Raw genomic sequence first — 17971 nt, 5'->3', positions numbered from 1 at the left:
CCATGACACTGAAGTAGTGTGCTCCCGCTAGCTTGTGCGTGATACCATCTAGCGTCGGTAAAGGGTAATGGGGCCGTTTGATAGCCTTGTTCAAGTCTCTTGGGTCGAGGCATACTCGGAGCTTGCCTGTGCGTGGTTTCTCCACCACCACTAACGCGTTTACCCAGTCGGTCGGTTCTGTAACCTTGGTGACTATGTCAGATTGCTCCATGCTCTCCAACTCTTTCTTCAGACGGGCACGGAGAGCAAGGGGAATCTTTCTCGGTGGGTAGACCACAGGGGTTGCGTCTGGGTCAAGGTGAATGGTACATTCTCCTGGGAATAATCCTATTCCTGTAAAGACATCAGCAAACTCCTCCAGTACATTTTCTGTCTCTACTGGTGCTGTTACTGATAAAACTAGCTTGATGAGGTCCATGTCTAAACATGCTTTAAGACCTAGCACTGCAGGTGCTCTAGTGTCAACAACGTAAAAGTCCAACATCATGTCACTTTCCTTGTATTTGCATTTGAAAGTGCATGTGCCTTTTACTGGGAGCTGTTCACCACCATAACCATTCAGTCTGCGCATGGTGGGCTGTAGCTCGCTGCGGTACTTATTCAGAGGAATAATGTTTACTTGTGCACCAGTGTCTAGTTTGAACTTTAGCTTTGTGCCTTGTGTTCCTATCTCAATGTCAGCAAAGGCTTGCTCTGTCTCTGATATGTGACTTTTCTGTGTCACTGAATCAATAAACAGTTCATCATCATTTGACTCTTTGAGTGACATTTCATCTTCACTCACTGTGTGTACTGTTTTTTCACGGTAAGCTCTGCACACTTTTGCAAAGTGATTCCATTTACCACATTTAGTACACTGTTTGCCTTTAGCTGGGCAATTTCCTTGTTCGCCATGCACTTTGTATCCACAATATCCACATGTTTTGGGGCGTTTTGAGTCTGTGTCGCTCTGTTTTGGAGTTATGTCTCTCTCCGTTCCGAAACGCTCTCTCTGGGCACCGGAGGTGTGCTTTGATGTCTGCCTGACTGCGTGCACTGCTTGTTCACGTGATGCGCTCGTGCTGCGGCGCGAAATGGTTTTCATCTGAGCCTGTGCTAGCTCGTGAGATCTGGTTATGTCGATAGCTTTGTCCAGCGTTAGCTCAGACCCAACATTCAAAAGTTTCTCTCTCACTCGCGGTGAGTGTATTCCAAATACAATACGGTCCCTGACCATCTCATCCTTGTTTGCATAATCACAGTCTTTCACAAGCAGACGCAGCTCAGTCACAAACTGTTCAAAAGACTCGCTAGCTCCCTGTACTTTCTCATGGAATTTGTACCTAGCGAAAATTGTATTAGTCTTCGGCACAACATATGCTTCAAAACGATCGTAGTATGTTTTCAGTACCTTTGATTCAGCCTCGGTAAGTGTCCATGTGTTGTAAATATCTCTCCCTTTTTCACCGATCCAGAGGAGCAGGTAGCTACATTTTTCCTCTTCTCCTCTTTCCTTCAGGGGACCCGTGAACATTAGCTCCACATGCTGTTTGTACTTACGCCATGCATCGGGTAAGTTTGTAGACTCCCAGTCCATTCGAGGTGAAGGAACTCCAGAAAAATCCATCTTTTAAGACCATCCCACTTCTGACACCATGTTTTGTTTTGTACACTTTGTACAAAATAATAAAACGCAGAACTACAGGATGTTTCTTAACATAACTCTTTATTAACTAGCTACAACTACATGTTAGCCTATCTCCAACCACGATCAACTGCCCATGACCTAACCGTCTGGGTGGTCTTAACCAATCACCGCACAGTATGATACGGCGGTAAAATGCATCCAATTATAATTCAGTATGTATTCACATATGAATATTACACCATGCTCAAAGGGATATTCAATATCTGTTTGTTTTTTTAACCCATCTACCAATATGTGCCCTTCTTTGCAAGGCATTGGAAAACCTCCCTGGTCTTCGTCGTTGAATCTGTGCTTGAAATTCACTGCTGACTGAGGGACCTTATAAAATTATCTGTAACTGGGGGTACGGAGATGAGGTAGTCATTTTTAAAAATCATGTTAAACACTATTATTGCACAGAGTGAGTCCATGCAACTTATCTGACTTGTTAAGCAGATTTTTACTCCTGAACCTTTTTAGGTTTGTCATAACAAAGGGGTTGAATACTTATTGAATCAAGACATTTCAGCTTTTCATTTTTTATTAATTTGTGAACATTCCACTTTGACATTATGGGGTATTGAGTGTAAATCAGTGATACAAAATCAACATGTTATCAATTTTAAATTCAGGCTGTAACACAACAAAATGTTGAAAATGTCAAGGGGTGTGAATACTTAATGAAGGCACTGTAGCACCTTTAGTTCCTGTGTCTCACTGGATTTCAGTTATTTTTATTTATTTATTTCACCTTTATTTAACCAGGTAGGCCAGTTGAGAACAAGTTCTCATTTACAACTGCGACCTGGCCAAGATAAAGCAAAGCAGTGCGACAAAAACAACAACACAGAGTTACACATAAACAAACGTACAGTCAATAACACAAAAGAAAAATCTATGTACCGTGTTTGCAAATGTAGGGAGGTAGGCAATAAATAGAGGCTAAAATAATTACAATTTAGCATTAATACTGGAGTGATAGATGTGCAGATGATGAATGTGCAAGAGGGTAAGTAATAATATGGGGATGAGGTAGTCGGGTGTGCTATTTATAGATTGGCTGTGTACAGGTACAGCCAATCTGTTCTTGTATATATGCCAACTTTTTAAAATGTATTTTTAAGGAATTTTTTATAGATTTTTTTGGAGGGGCTGTACTTGTGACTGTTAAGTACCTGTGTTGTTCAATCTTTATTGGTTGATAGGATGGTGGTATGATTCTTCCATTATTGTCGCATCACAGTAAAATCACTTAAAAGGAGAATTTCAGTGCAGATGGAGCTTTGTTCTAGAAATGGCTCCGGTTGATTCTTAATGTCCTGTTCAAAAATATGTCAGAGACATATGGCTCTGTTGAATTATAACATGTTTTGTACATTTTCGAATGTCTCTTCAAAGAGGGAACATTTTAGCTTTAATTCTTCTAGCACTTGAATTATTTGTGAGGGACACTTTGTTGGATTGCCAATCTGTTGAGCAAGAAGCCTAGCATCTGGAGTGAATTAATAATGAATGTTAACTTTAGATGAAATGTCCTAAAAACACTCAAAGATGATCAGTGGGTATTGTTATGATTTAATTTGAAGTGTAAGAAAATATTAAAGTTAATATTTTAAGTACCAAGTTTTGTTTAGTGGTCCTTTTATGAAGCAGATAGGCAACAACCCGTTTCCTATGCAAAAACAAGACTTTTGGTACATTGTGTTCAAACCACTTTAAAAGGGATATTGATTTAACTGCAGTTTCATCATGTGCTCTGTCTAGTCCCTTGGTCACGCCCATCTCTGGCTGGGGGATTCCCCAGTCTAGCCTGGCTTGCATGACTGTCTGTGGGCTCAACCGAGCCAATGGGAGCTCAGCCTCAGATGTACTGCTCTATTAATCTGATTAAATTGTTCCTCTGGCACAGCCTCCGTGTAACAGCTCAGCTCTCCAGTTATGTCACAGTCCCTCCCTGAAAGACGATGTTTTCCTTTCCTTCTATCCTCAGCCTCATTTTGACCTTTTATTTCACCTTTATTTAACCAGGTAGGCCAGTTGAGAACAAGTTCTCATTTACAACTGCGACCTGGTCAAGATAAAGCAAAGCAGTGCGACAAAAACAACAACACAGAGTTACACATGGGATAAACAAACGTATAGTCAATAACACAATAGAACATCTGTATACACTGTGTGCAAATGAAGTAAGAAGGTAAGGCAATAAATATGCCATAGTGGCCACTCTTCCTCAGGTTATTGTCCAATAAGATGTTCTCACTAACCTCAGTCAATTGGATAAAGGTTCATTCCTCCAATGGTTTACCCTTGTGGTCAGTTACCCAGAAAATGTGACTTGCAAAAAATATAGGCCTAAACAACTGTTTGGCCAGCATTGTGCTGTATTAGGTGTGCAGTTGTCTTTTATTTGTAAACTGGACACTGAGGACAGGACTATAGCATAAGCAAAGAAAGTAAACATATAAATGTTGCATGTCATGTTTACACGCGTTCTACCTATGGGAAATGTGATACAATGGGTATCAGATGTCCAAATTAGATTTACAAACCCAGTGTTGACTTTCAATGGGGGATAGGATGTCTTCATGTGATGTCTTCATAAAGTTTTAAATGACTAGCCTCAAATATTTATGGGTCTGAAGTTCGCATGTTTCAGCAAAGGTGTGTAACTATTGTGATTGTATTGTTATCAAGTGTAAATAAATATCCTTCAACATAGATAATCATCAATCTGCATTCGTATTCAAATACTATCAAGTCATGTTACAACTAATAGAACGTATACCTTTCATGCTACAGGTATGATGAGCAGAATGATGGTTGTTACTGTACATGGCTGCACCTGCACTTGGAAAGTTTATTCCCAGTGACGTCATCTCTGCCTCCCAGCTGGCCTGGACTAAAGTCTGCTCCGCTCTGGGGAGGCTGTCTGCTGCTGTGTTTGAGTGCTGGACAGAGTACCAAGAGAAAAAGCTTGGATATTGTCTCAAGGATATTCTGTATACGGGAAATTGAACCCGTTTTCGTTGAGCCACATCAAGAACACAGACGTAACATTTGAGGGATACATTGTTGTAAGTCCCTCACTTTTTTGATATCTTGCAAACCATTTAGCTAACTAGTAGGCTGCACTTGTTAGCTCGTGGTTAGCTGGGAGGGGGGCTAGCTATATGTTATGATGGAGCGAACACAGTTTGCTAACAGTGAGAGATCGCTAGCTACAGCAACTATTAGTCGAAATATTGATACAATATGCATTCATTTGTATTTCGCTTTGCATTGGTTAAACAAATTCTCTGAGTGAAAAGGCTAGTTTACAGTTGGTCTAGTGACATGTCGGTAACGTTTGTTCATGATGTCACCGCAACAACTTTCATTCTATTGTCGGCCGAGATCACACTTTGTCGGTGCTCCAAATAGCATACAGTAGGATAACTTGGGGGAAATATCTTTCAGTGCTCTCCAATCCTGTTCCTGGAGACGAACGTCCTGTAGGTTTTCGCTCCAACCCTGATCTAGCGCACTTGATTCTAGTAATTAGCTGGATGATAAATTGAAACAGGTTAGTTACAACTGGGGTTGAAGCGAAAACATCCAGGAGGGTAGCTCTCCAGGAACAGGGATGGAGAGCCCTGGTATATTTACTGACAGAAATAAGCAACGTTTGGTATGGTGTGCGTACTGGCTATCCTTAGACAAACAGATTTTTAAGAGAGAGATAGGTGGGCAGAATTAATTAATGAATGAATTAATTGCCCCCTGCAATGGGGCAAAGTGCATTTTATTTAGAAATTTGAGTAATGAACTCCTAAAAGCTAAAGTGTAGGTATCTTATTTTAATTAAATAAATAAAATATCGGAACCAAATTACATTGACTGTTCTCGCTGTGATGTTTTGATGTACGGCCCTTTTTTTGCCCCACTGGAGGGGGGGATGTTTTTCCCCAAACATACCCACATGAAATTGTACTGCTTTATTAAAAACGGATGACAATTTTTCCCTTTAACTTCCCTGGGCTAGGTGGGACGCTTGCATCCCACCTAGTCAACAGCCAGTGGAATTGCGTGGCGCGAAATACAAATACCTCAAAAATGCTATAACTTCAATTTCTCAAACATATGACTCTCGTTAACCTGTTATGGCTAGGGGGCAGTATTTTCACAGCCGGATAAAAAACATACCCGATTTAATCTGATTATTACTCCTGCCCAGAAACTAGAATATGCATATAATGGATAACAAATTGTAAGAAAGGGCACTTCCTGTATGGAATCTTCTCAGGTTTTGGCCTGCCATATGAGTTCTGTTATACTCACAGACACCATTCAAACAGTTTTAGAAACTTTAGAGTGTTTTCTATCCAAATCTACTAATTATATGCATATTCTCGTTTCTGGGCAAGAGTAGCAACCAGTTTAAATCGGGTACGTTTTTTATCCGGCCGTGCAAATACTGCCCCCTAGCTCCAACAGGTTTTAACCAAGTGGATTATTTATCTTTTAACACAAAAAAACCCATCCATTTAAAAATGAATTTAGTAAATGTTAACCTTGCAGCTAAAAGTAACTTTCTAAGCAATTTCTTGGGTCGTTGCTAGTGAACTGGCTAGCCAGTTCAAATAATGACGAGTATAGCTGACAATGTCTTAACCTTAGATACTCCTTATTCATTATTACAGGAAAATAAACCCACAACAAATGAAATGTTATTGGTCACATACACATTTAGCAGATGTTATTGTGGGTGTAGCAAAATGGTTATGTTCCTAGCTCCAACAGTGCAGTAGTATTTAACAATTCATAACAATACACACATTTAAAAGTAAAAGAATGTAATTAAGAAACAGATAAATATTAAGACGAGCAATGTACAATATAATACAGTTTATACATATGAGATGAGTAAAGCAGTATGTAAACATTATTAAAGTGACTAGTGTTACATTATTAATGTGACAAGTGTACCATTTATTAAAGTGGCCAGTGATTCCATGTCTATGTACAGTGCCTTCGGAAAGTATTCAGACCCCTTGACTTTTTCCTCATTTTTGTTACTTTACAGCCTTATTTTAAAATGGATTAAATAGTTTTCCCCAGGTTTTTCGATTTTTTTTTTTTGTTGCAAATATACTGCTCAAAAAAATAAAGGGAACACTAAAATAACACATCCTAGATCTGAATGAATGAAATAATGTTATTAAATACTTTTTTCTTTACATAGTTGAATGTGCTGACAACAAAATCACACAAAAATAATCAATGGAAATCCAATTTATCAACCCATGGAGGTCTGGATTTGGAGTCACACTCAAAATTAAAGTGGAAAACCACACTACAGGCTGATCCAACATTGATGTAATGTCCTTAAAACAAGTCAAAATGAGGCTCAGTAGTGTGTGTGGCCTCCACGTGCCTGTATGACATCCCTACAACGCCTGGGCATGCTCCTGATGAGGTGGCAGATGGTCTCCTGAGGGATCTCCTCCCAGACCTGGACTAAAGCATCCGCCAACTCCTGGACAGTCTGTGGTGCAACGTGGCGTTGGTGGATGGAGCGAGACATGATGTCCCAGATGTGCTCAATTGGATTCAGGTCTGGTGAACGGGCGGGCCAGTCTATAGCATCAATGCCTTCCTCTTGCAGGAACTGCTGACACACTCCAGCCACATGAGGTCTAGCATTGTTTGCATTAGGAGGAACCCAGGGCCAACCGCACCAGCATATGGTCTCACAAGGGGTCTGAGGATCTCATCTCGGTACCTAATAGCAGTCAGGCTACCTCTGGCGAGCACATGGAGGGCTGTGTGGCCCCCCAAAGAAATGCCACCCCACACCATGACTGACCCACCGCCAAACCGGTCATGCTGGAGGATGTTGCAGGCAGCAGAACGTTCTCCACGGCGTCTCCAGACTCTGTCACGTCTGTCACGTGATCAGTGTGAACCTGCTTCATCTGTGAAGAGCACAGGGCACCAGTGGTGAATTTGCCAATCTTGGTGTTCTCTGGCAAATGCCAAATGTCCTGCACGGTGTTGGGCTGTAAGCACAACCCCCACCTCTGGACGTCGGGCCCTCATACCACCCTCATGGAGTCTGTTTCTGACCGTTTGAGCAGACACATGCACATTTGTGGCCTGCTGGAGGTCATTTTGCAGGGCTCTGGCAGTGCTCCTCCTGCTCCTCCTTGCACAAAGGCGGAGGTAGCGCTCCTGCTGCTGGGTTGTTGCCCTCCTACGGCCTCCTCCACGTCTCCTGATGTACTGGCCTGTCTCCTGGTAGCGCCTCCATGCTCTGGACACTACGCTGACAGACACAGCAAACCTTCTTGCCACAGCTCGCATTGATGTGCCATCTTGGATGAGCTGCACTACCTGAGCCACTTGTGTGGGTTGTAGACTCAGTCTCATGCTACCACTAGAGTGAAAGCACCGCCAGCATTCAAAAGTGACCAAAACATCAGCCAGGAAGCATAAGAACTGAGAAGTGGTCTGTGGTCACCACCTGCCGAACCACTCCTTTATTGGGGGTGTCTTGCTAATTGCCTATAATTTCCACCTGTTGTCTATTCCATTTGCACAACAGCATGTGACATTTATTGTCAATCAGTGTTGCTTCCTAAGTGGACAGTTTGATTTCACAGAAGTGTGATTGACTTGGAGTTACATTGTGTTGTTTAAGTGTTCCCTTTATTTTTTTGAGCAGTGTATATTAAAAGTAAAGAACATAACCTATTTATGTAAGTATTGACCCTTTGCCATGAGACTCGAAATTGAGCTCAGGTGCATCCTGTTTCCATTGATCATCCTTTAGGTGTTTCTACAACTTGATTGGAGTCCACTTGTGGTAAATTCAATTGTTTGGACATGATTTGGAAAGGCACAGACCCATCTATATAAGGTCCCACTGTTGACAGTGCATATCAGAGCATAAACATTCCAGAAAGACAACCATCTCTGCAGCACTCCACCAATCAGGCCTTTATGATAGAGTGGCTAGACGGAAGCCTCTCCTCATTGAAAGGCAAAGGACAGCCTGCTTGGAGTTTGCCAAAAGGCACCTAAAGACTCTCAGACCATGAGAAACAAGATTTTCTGTTCTGATGAAACCAAGATTGAATTCTTTGGCCTGAATGCCAAGCATCACGTCTGGAGGAAACCTGGCACCATCCCTATGTTGAAGCAAGTCTCAATGTCCTTGAGTGGCCCAGCCTGTCCCCGGACTTGAACCCGATCGAAAATCTCTGGAGAGACCTGAAAATGGCTGTGCAGTAACTCTTCCCATCCAACCTGACAGAGCTTGAGAGGATCCGCAGAGAAGAATGGGAGAAACTCCCCAAATACAGGTGTGCAAAGCTTGTAATGTCATACCCAAGAAGACTCTGGGCTGTAACCGCTGCCAAAGGTGTTTCAACAAAGCACTGAATAAAGGGTCTGAATACTTATTTAAATGTGATTTTTCAGTTGTATATTTTTTTATAGATTGATAAGGGAAGAAAACGATTTAATCAATTTTAGATTAAGGCTGTAACAATGTGGAAAAAGTCAAGGGGTCAGAATACTTTCCGAAGGCACTGTATATAGGGCAGCAGCCTCTAAGGTGCAGGGATGAGTAACCGGGTGGGAGCTGGCTAGTGATGGCTATATAACAGTCTGATGGCCTTGAGATACAGCTGTTTTTCAGTCTCTCTGTCCCAGCTTTGATGCATCTGTACTGACCTCGCCTTCTGGATGATAGTGGGGTGGTTGATGTCCTTGATCTTTTTTGCCTTCCTGTGACATCTGGTGCTTTAAGTGTCCTGTAGGGCAGGCAGTGTGCCCCTGGTGATGTGTTGGGCAGACCGCACCACCCTCTGGAGAGCCCTGCGGTTGCGGGCGGTGCAGTTGCCGTACCAGGCGGTGATACATCCCGACAGGATGCTCTCAATTATGCATCTGTAAAAGTTTGAGGGTCTTTAGGGGCCAAGCCAAATTTCTTCAGCCTCCTGAGGTTGAAGAGGCGCTGTTGTGTCGCCTTCACCACACTGTCTGTGTGGGTGGATCATTTTATATTGTCAGTGATGTGTACGCCAAGGAACTTGAAGGTTTCCACCTTCTCCACTGCGGTCCCGTCGATGTGGATAGGGGTGTGCTCCCTCTGCTGTTTCCTGAAGTACACGATCACATCCTTCATTTTGTTGACGTTAAGGGAAACGTTATTTTCCTGGCACCATTCCGCCAGGGCCCTCACCACCTTCCTGTAGGCTGTCTCGTCATTGTTGGTAATCAGGCCTACTACTGTTGTGTCGTCTGCAAACTTGCCACACAATCATGGGTGAAAAGGGAGGGGTCTGAGGATCAACGAAGTGGTGATGTTTTCTACCTTCACCACCTGAGGGTGGCCCGTCAGGAAGTCCAAGACCCAGTTTCACAGGGCAGGGTTCAGACTAGAGGTCGACCGATTAATCGGAATGGCTGATTTAATTAGGGCCGATTTCAAGTTTTTATAACAATCGGAAATCGGTATTTTTGGATGCCGATTTGGCCGAATGTTTATTTTATTTTTAATTTTAATTTTTTCATTAATTTTTATATATATATATATATATATATATATATATATATATATATATATATATATATAAGCCCTTTATTTAACTAGGCAAGTCAGTTAAGAACACATTCTTATTTTCAATGACGGCCTCGGAACGGTGGGTTTACTGCCTTGTTCAGGGGCAGAACGACAGATTTTTACCTTGTCAGCTCGGGGATTCAATCTTGCAACCTTACGGTTAAGTGGTCCAACATTCTAACCACCTGCTTTACATTGCACTCCACGAGGAGCCTGCCTGTTATGTGAATGCAGTAAGAAGCCAAGGTAAGTTGCTAGCTAGCATTACATTTATCTTATAAAAAACAATCAATCAATCAATCATAATCACTAGTTAACACATGGTTGATGATATTACTAGTTTATCTAGCCTGTCCTGCGTTGCATATAATCGCTTAGGTACATGTTGCTCCAACCATAAACATCAATGCCTTTCTTAAAATCAATACACAAGTATATATTTTTAAACCTGCATGTTTAGTTAATATTGCCTGCTAACATGAATTTCTTTTAACTAGGGAAAATGTGTCACTTCTCTTGCAAACAGAGTCAGGGTATATGCAGCAGTTTGGGCCGCCTGGCTCGTTGCCAACTGTGAAGACTATGTCTTCCTAACAAAGACAGCCGACTTCGCCAAACGGGGGATGATTTAACAAAAGCGCATTTGCGAAAAAAGCACAATCGTTGCACGACTGTACCTAACCATAAACATCAATGTCTTTCTTAAAATCAATACACATAGGTATATAATTTTAAACCTGCATATTTAGCTAAAATAAATCCAGGTTAGCAGGCAATATTAACCAGGTGAAATTGTGTCATTTTGCGTTCATTGCATGCAGAGTCAGGGTATATGCAACAGTTTGGACCGCCTGGCTCGTTGCGAACTAATTTGCCAGAATTTTACGTAATTATGACATAACATTGAAGGTTGTGCAATGTAACAGGAATATTTAGACTTAGGGATGCCACCCGTTAGGTAAAATACGGAACGGTTCCTGACAGGAAAAACGTTTTGTTTTCGAGATGATAGTTTCCGGATTCTACCATATTAATGACCTAAGGCTCGTATTTCTGGGTGTTATGTTATAATTAAGTCTATGATTTGATAGAGCAGTCTGACTGAGCGATGGTAGGCACCAGCAGGCTCGTAAGCGTTCATTCAAACAGCACTTTCGTGTGTTTGCCAGCAGCCCTTCGCAATGCATTGCGCTGTTTATGACTTCAAGCCTGTCAACTCCCAAGATTAGGCTGGTGTAACCGATGTGAAATGGCTAGCTAGTTAGCCGGGTGCGCGCTAATAGCATTTCAAACGTCACTCGCTCGGAGACTTGGAGTAGTTTTTCCCCTTGCTCTACATGGGTAACGCTGCTTCGAGGGTGGCTGTTGTCGATGTGTTCCTGGTTCGAGCCCAGGTAGGAGCAAGGAGAGGGACGGAAGCTATACTGTTACACTGGCAATACTAAAGTGCCTATAAGAACATCCAATAGTCAAAGGTATATGAAATACAAATCGTATAGAGAGAAATAGTCCTAGAATTCCTATAATAACTACAACCTAAAACTTCTTACCTGGGAATATTGAAGACTCATGTTAAAAGGAACCACCAGCTTTCATATGTTCTCATGTTCTGAGCAAGGAACTTAAACGTTAGCTTTTTTACATGGCACATATTGCACTTTTACTTTCTTCTCCAACACTTTGTTTTTGCATTATGTAAACCAAATTGAACATGTTTCATTATTTATTTGAGGCTAAATTGATTTTATTGATGTATTATATTAAGTTAAAATAAGTGTTCATTCAGTATTGTTGTAATTGTCATTATTACAAATAAATAAATAAATACATTTAAAAAAATCGGCCGATCGTTTCTTTTATTTTGTTATTTTTTTTAGGTCATCCAATAATCGGTATCGGCGTTAAAATCATAATCAATCGACCTCTAGTTCAGACCCAGGGTCCCGTGCTTAATGTTGAGCTTGGAGGGTACTATGGTGTTGAAGGTTGAGCTGTAGTCAATTAAGTATTTTTTGCATGGGTATTTGTCTTGTCCTGATGGGATAGGGCAGGATGCAGTGTGCTGGCATCATCTGTGGATCTACTGAGGCAGTGAGCAAGTTAGTGGGTCTAGGGTGTCCGGTAAGGTACAGGTAATTTGATCCTTAACTAGCCTCTCAAGGCACTTCATGATCCCATAAATGAGTGCTACGGGGTGATAGTCATTTAGTTCCGTTACCTTTGCTTTCTTGGGTACAGGAACAATGGTGGACATCTTGAAGCATGTGGGGACCGCAGACTGGGATAGGGAGATTGAATATGTCCGGAAACACTCCAGCCAGCTGGTCTGCACATGCTCTGAGGATGCTGCTAGGGATGCCGTCTGGGCCGGCAGCCTTGCGAGGGTTAACACGTTGCAATTTCTTACGTTGGCCACGGAGAACGAGAGCCCACAGTCCTTGGGATTGGGCCGCATCGGGGGCACTGTTTTTCTCAAAGTGGGCGAAGAAGGTGTTTAGCTTGTCTGGGAGCAAGAAGTCCTTGTTTGTCGACATGTCTGGTTTTCCCTTTGTAGTCCGTGATTGTCTGTAGACCCTGCCACATTTGTCTGAGCCGATGAATTGCGACTCCACTTTGTCTCTGTGCAGACGTTTTTGCCATTTTTGATTGCCTTACAGAGGGAATAACTACACTGTTTTGTATTCAACCATATTCCCAGTCACTTTGCCATGGTTAAATGTGGTGTGCACCACAGTTTTCCACGAATGCTGAAATCTATCCATAGTTTCTGGTTTGGGTAGGTTTTAATAGTCACAGAACCTCATCCACTATACACTTCCTGATGAACTCACTTCCTGATGAACCGTATCCGTGTATACGTCAATATTATTCTCAGAGGCTACCCGGGAACATATCCCAGGCCGTGTGATCAAAACAATCTTGAAGCATGGATTCCAATTGGTCAGACCAGCGTTGAATAGACCTTAGCACGGGTATTCCTGTTTGAGTTTCTGCCTATAGGAAGGGAGCAGCAAAATGGGGTCATGGTCTGATTTGCCGAAGGCAGGGCGTGGGAGGGCTTTGTTGGCGTCTCGAAAGGGGAAGTAGCAGTGATCCAGTGTTTTTCCAGAGCGATTACTACAGTCAATGTGTTGATAGAACTTCAATAGCGTTTTCCTCAAATTTGCTTTGTTAAAATCCTCAGCTGCAATAAATGTTGACTCATGATATGTGGTTTCCAGTTTGCATCATTATTTACAAGGTAATGATGGTGAGCTTACAGAAAAGAACTCATGTTATGAGTGTGTCGGAATAAAAGTAGGTCATTCTATCGGAACATTTTAGAACTCCTGCACCGTCTCATCACAGATGGATTTGGTCCGATTGCCGATATTCAATATCATTGAATTAGGACATTTCCCCAGAAACCCATGAATGCATTAATGCACACATTTTAAAAATCAAACAATACATTTTGGTTAAAACGAAGTAATCTAACAGCATAACATAATGGTAATACTTTTATTTGAGTGGTAAATCTCTTGAGAAACTGGGTATATTTTAAGATGGCATAGGCCTACTCACATACAGTAGGAGTGTGTGCATGCTTATGGCATTGAGCTTGTTTTTGCTCATCAGTCGTCTGTGGTGCTACAGATTTGGGACTTATTTTAAAAATCAAATACAATTTTATTGGTCACATACACATGGTTAGCAGATGTTATTGCGAGTGTAGCGCAATGCTTGTGCATCTAGTTTCTACAGTGTAGCAATATCTAACATGTAATCTAAAAATTCCACAAGAATTACCGAATACACACATCTAAGTAAAGGAATGGAATAAGAATATATACATATGAATATACTATGTGAAATGTTTTTATCAACATTTGCATAGAAGCATCACTCCAGCATGTCACGACTGTGTGGAAGGACATCATATAGGCACTGCTGTTAGTTTGAGAATATAAAATTATCATCGTCATGATTTCTGATCACGGATGCTTCTGAAACTAGTATTTTTTTTGTCATTTTCCGTGATCGAGTGTATATATACTGGACAAAAATATAGAAGCAAAATGCAACAATATGTTATATGAACTCTAACAGTAAAATCTAAGGAAATCAGTCAACTGAAATACATTAAGCCCTAATCTATGGATTTTACATTACTGGGCAGGGGTGCACCCACTGGGGAGCCAGGCCTAGCCAATCCAGAAATATTTTTTTTCCCACAAAAGGGTGATTTTACAGACAAAAATAATCCCCACCACCCACCTCAGACGATCCTGCAGGTGAAGAAGCCGGATGTGGAGGTCCTGGGCTGGCGTGGTTACACGTGGTCTGCGGTTGTGAGGCCGGTTGGACGTACTGCCAAAATCTCTAAAATGGCATTTGAGGCAGCTTATGGTAGAGAAATAAACATTACATTCTCTGGCAACAGCTCTGTAGTCAGTATGCCATTTGCATACTCCCTCAACTTGAGACATCTGTGGCATTGTGTAGTGTGACAAAGCTGCACATTTTAAAGTGCCTTTTTATTGTCCCCAGCATAAGGTGCACCTTTGTAATGTTAATGTTTTTATCAGCTTCATGATATGCCACACCTGAGGTGGATGGATTATCTTGTCAAAGGAGAAATGCTTACTAATAGGGATGTAAACAAATTTGTGCACAAACTTTGAGAGAAATAAGCTTTTTATTTCGTATAGAACATTTTTATTTATTTTTTTGACCTCATGAAACATGGGACACTTCATGTTGCGTTTTATATTTTTGTTCAGTGCATATTTTTCAGCTGCCAGGACACATCTAAACAATTCAGCTGCCAGGAAGACTCGATTGGCTCGTTCAACTATCTGTCAAGAACTGGGTGCGTTGTAAAAATGGGCGAGTTGTAACTTGATCTTACTGCTATGATTGGATAGAGTGAGGCTGTAACTCTGTTCCTTTTCAGTTCTCCTCACATCTCTCTCCATCACTCATATCACTTGCTGAAGCTACTATGAGAACTAGCTCAAAGGCAATGCACATTTATAGCTTAGTAGCAAATGTCATATCTGACAACGCGAGCAAGTGCAGAGCAATATTTGCCTGACTTTATAGCGGCTCGGGTTATTGGTCATTCTCTAGTTGCGACAGTCGCGGAGACATTAAGTTATTTCATGTCTGTGCGACAAGGAAACTGACAGTTGCAGCGACTGTCTAAAGACATTTCAACGGAGTAAAAATGTAATGTTTTGACCAGCAATACTTGTCGCATTCAAATTGTCTACAGACATGTCGTTAGACCAAGTATAAACCGACCTGAAGTGTCTCACAATGCTATAGCTTGCTTTCTAACTACAGACGCTAGCTGTATAGCTAATGCCTGCCATTTGTATAGCTAGGTTATTATTGGGCTGTTTAGTGATAGCTCAGGGCTAAAGGTAACGTTATCTAGCTCGAGCCTGCCTGCTGTTATTTGGTAAATGTAGCTAGTATTGGATTGATAAATGCTCCAAAATTTGGCTAAATATCCAAACGTATAATGTCAACGTGATTAAAGCTGTCAGGTAAGAATTATGCATGTGTACTAGAGGTCGACCGATTATGATTTTTCAACGCCAATGCCGAATATTGGAGGGTAAAAAAAAACGATACCGATTTAATCGTCCGATTTATTTTTCTTTTTTTATAATGACAATTACAACAATACTGAATGAACACTTATTTTAACTTAATATAATACATCAATAAAATCAATTTAGCCTCAAATAAATAATGAAACATGTTCAATTTGGTTTAAGTAATGCAAAACAAAGTGTTGGAGGAGAAAGTAAAAGTGCAATATGTGCCATGTAAGAAAGCTAATGTTTAAGTGCCTTGCTCAGAACATGGGAACATATGAAAGCTAGTGGTTCCTTTTAACATGAGTCTTCAATATTCCCAGGTAAGAAGTTTTAGGTTGTAGTTATTATATTATTATAGGAATTATAGGACTATTTCTCTCTATATGATTTGTATTTCATATACCTTTGACTATTGGATGTTCTTATAGGCACTTTAGTATTGCCAGTGTAACAGTATAGCTTCCGTCCCTCTCCTCACTCCTACCTGGGCTCAAACCAGGAACACATCGACAACAGCCACCTTCGAAGCAGCGTTACCCATGTAGAGCAAGGGGAAAAACTACTCCAAGTCTCAGAGCGAGTGACAACCAACAACGCATACAAAGTAGCAACGCATACAAACCTAGCTAACTAGCTGCCGAATAGGCATCAACTCACCACGTAGCTTATTCTTAATGTTTGTCCATAGGCAAACAGACATGTGAGGACAGACATTTTTCGGAATAAACGTGATGAATGAAAAACGCAATGAAATAGACCACTCCCTACCCGGTATCTTATTCTGCCGCTATACAACTTTGTATGCGTTGTTTTTTGGAAACCTTGTTATTTACGAAGTTTTTGGAATAGATTCCTGTTGGAACGTTCCACAAATTATACCCACCCAGGTTGAAGTCATAAACAGTGCAATGCTTGAAGCACAGCGAAGGGCTGTTTGAATGAATGCTTACGAGCCTGCTGCTGCCTACCACCGCTCAGTCAGACTGCTCTATCAAATCATAGACTTAATTATAATATAATAAACACACAGAAATACGAGCCTTGGGTCATTAATATGGTAGAATCTGGAAACTATCATCTCGAAAACAAACGTTTTTTTCTTTCAGTGACATACGGAACCGTTCCGTATTTTATCTAACGGGTGACTAAGTCTAAATATTCCTGTTAGGCATTGATGTTTATGGTTAGGTACATTGGTGCAACAACAGTACTTTTTTTCGCAAATGCGCTTGTTAAATCAACACCCGTTTGTCGAAGTAGGCTGTGATTCAATGAAAATTAACAGGCACCGCATCGATCATATGCAACGCAGGACACGTTAGATAAACTAGTAATATCATCAACCATGTGTAGTTAACTAGTGATTATGTTAAGATTTGATCGTTTTTATAAGTCTAATGCTAGCTAGCAACTTACCTTTGCTTCTTGCTGCCCTCACGTTACAGGTAGTCAGCCTGTTAATCCTTGTGGAGTGCAATGTAAGGCAGGTGGTTAGAGCGTTGGACTGGTAACCGAAGGTTGCAAAAACGAATCCCCCCCCGAACAAGGCAGTTAACCCCCGTTTCTAGGCCGTCATTGTAAATAATAATGTGTTATTAATCTGACTTGCCTAGTTAAATAAATCGGCAAATCGGTGGCCAGAAATACCGATTACCGATTGTTATGAAAACTTGAAATCGGCCCTAATTAGTCGGCCATTCCGATTAATCGGTCGACCTCTAATGTGTACACATTCAATTTATTAGACTTAATAAAGATAGCTAGTTTCAGCCAATGGCTGTTGGACAAAGCTAGGAAGTAGGTTGAACTAAAGTAATGTGCATGCCATGATGCTTCACTTACCATAAAATAAGCATCACAAAAAGATTGAAGTGGCATAATTCTGGCTTGTTATCAACAGAACCATCAAAATATTTACGCTTGGAGACCTATGTCCTCATGCACCAGGCCAGCATTTACCAAACTCGGTTCTGGGGACCGCAAGGGGGTGCAGGTTTTGGTTTTTGCCCTAGCACTACACCGCTGATTCAAATAATAACCACCTCATCAAGCTTTGTTGTGAATCAGCTGTCTAGTGCTAGGGCCAAAACCAAAACGTGCACCCCT

General features: G+C 41.3%; 1 protein-coding gene across 3 annotated transcripts in view; it reads left to right on the top strand.

The window, feature by feature from the left end:
- The first annotated feature begins 4561 nt into the window (after positions 1–4561).
- LOC106565365 (unconventional myosin-VI) overlaps positions 4562–17971 on the top strand; it is a 122284-nt gene continuing 108874 nt past the window's right edge. For all 3 annotated transcript variants that reach the window (XR_006769073.1, XM_014132524.2, XM_014132431.2), the window contains exon 1: positions 4562–4740. The gene's annotated coding sequence lies outside the window, so the exon portion shown is untranslated. The remainder of the gene's footprint in view (positions 4741–17971) is intronic.

The sequence above is a fragment of the Salmo salar genome, chromosome ssa01 (assembly GCF_905237065.1).
Source record: "Salmo salar chromosome ssa01, Ssal_v3.1, whole genome shotgun sequence".
Classification (NCBI taxonomy): domain Eukaryota; kingdom Metazoa; phylum Chordata; class Actinopteri; order Salmoniformes; family Salmonidae; genus Salmo; species Salmo salar.
This window is presented reverse-complemented; position numbering and strand designations above follow the sequence as displayed.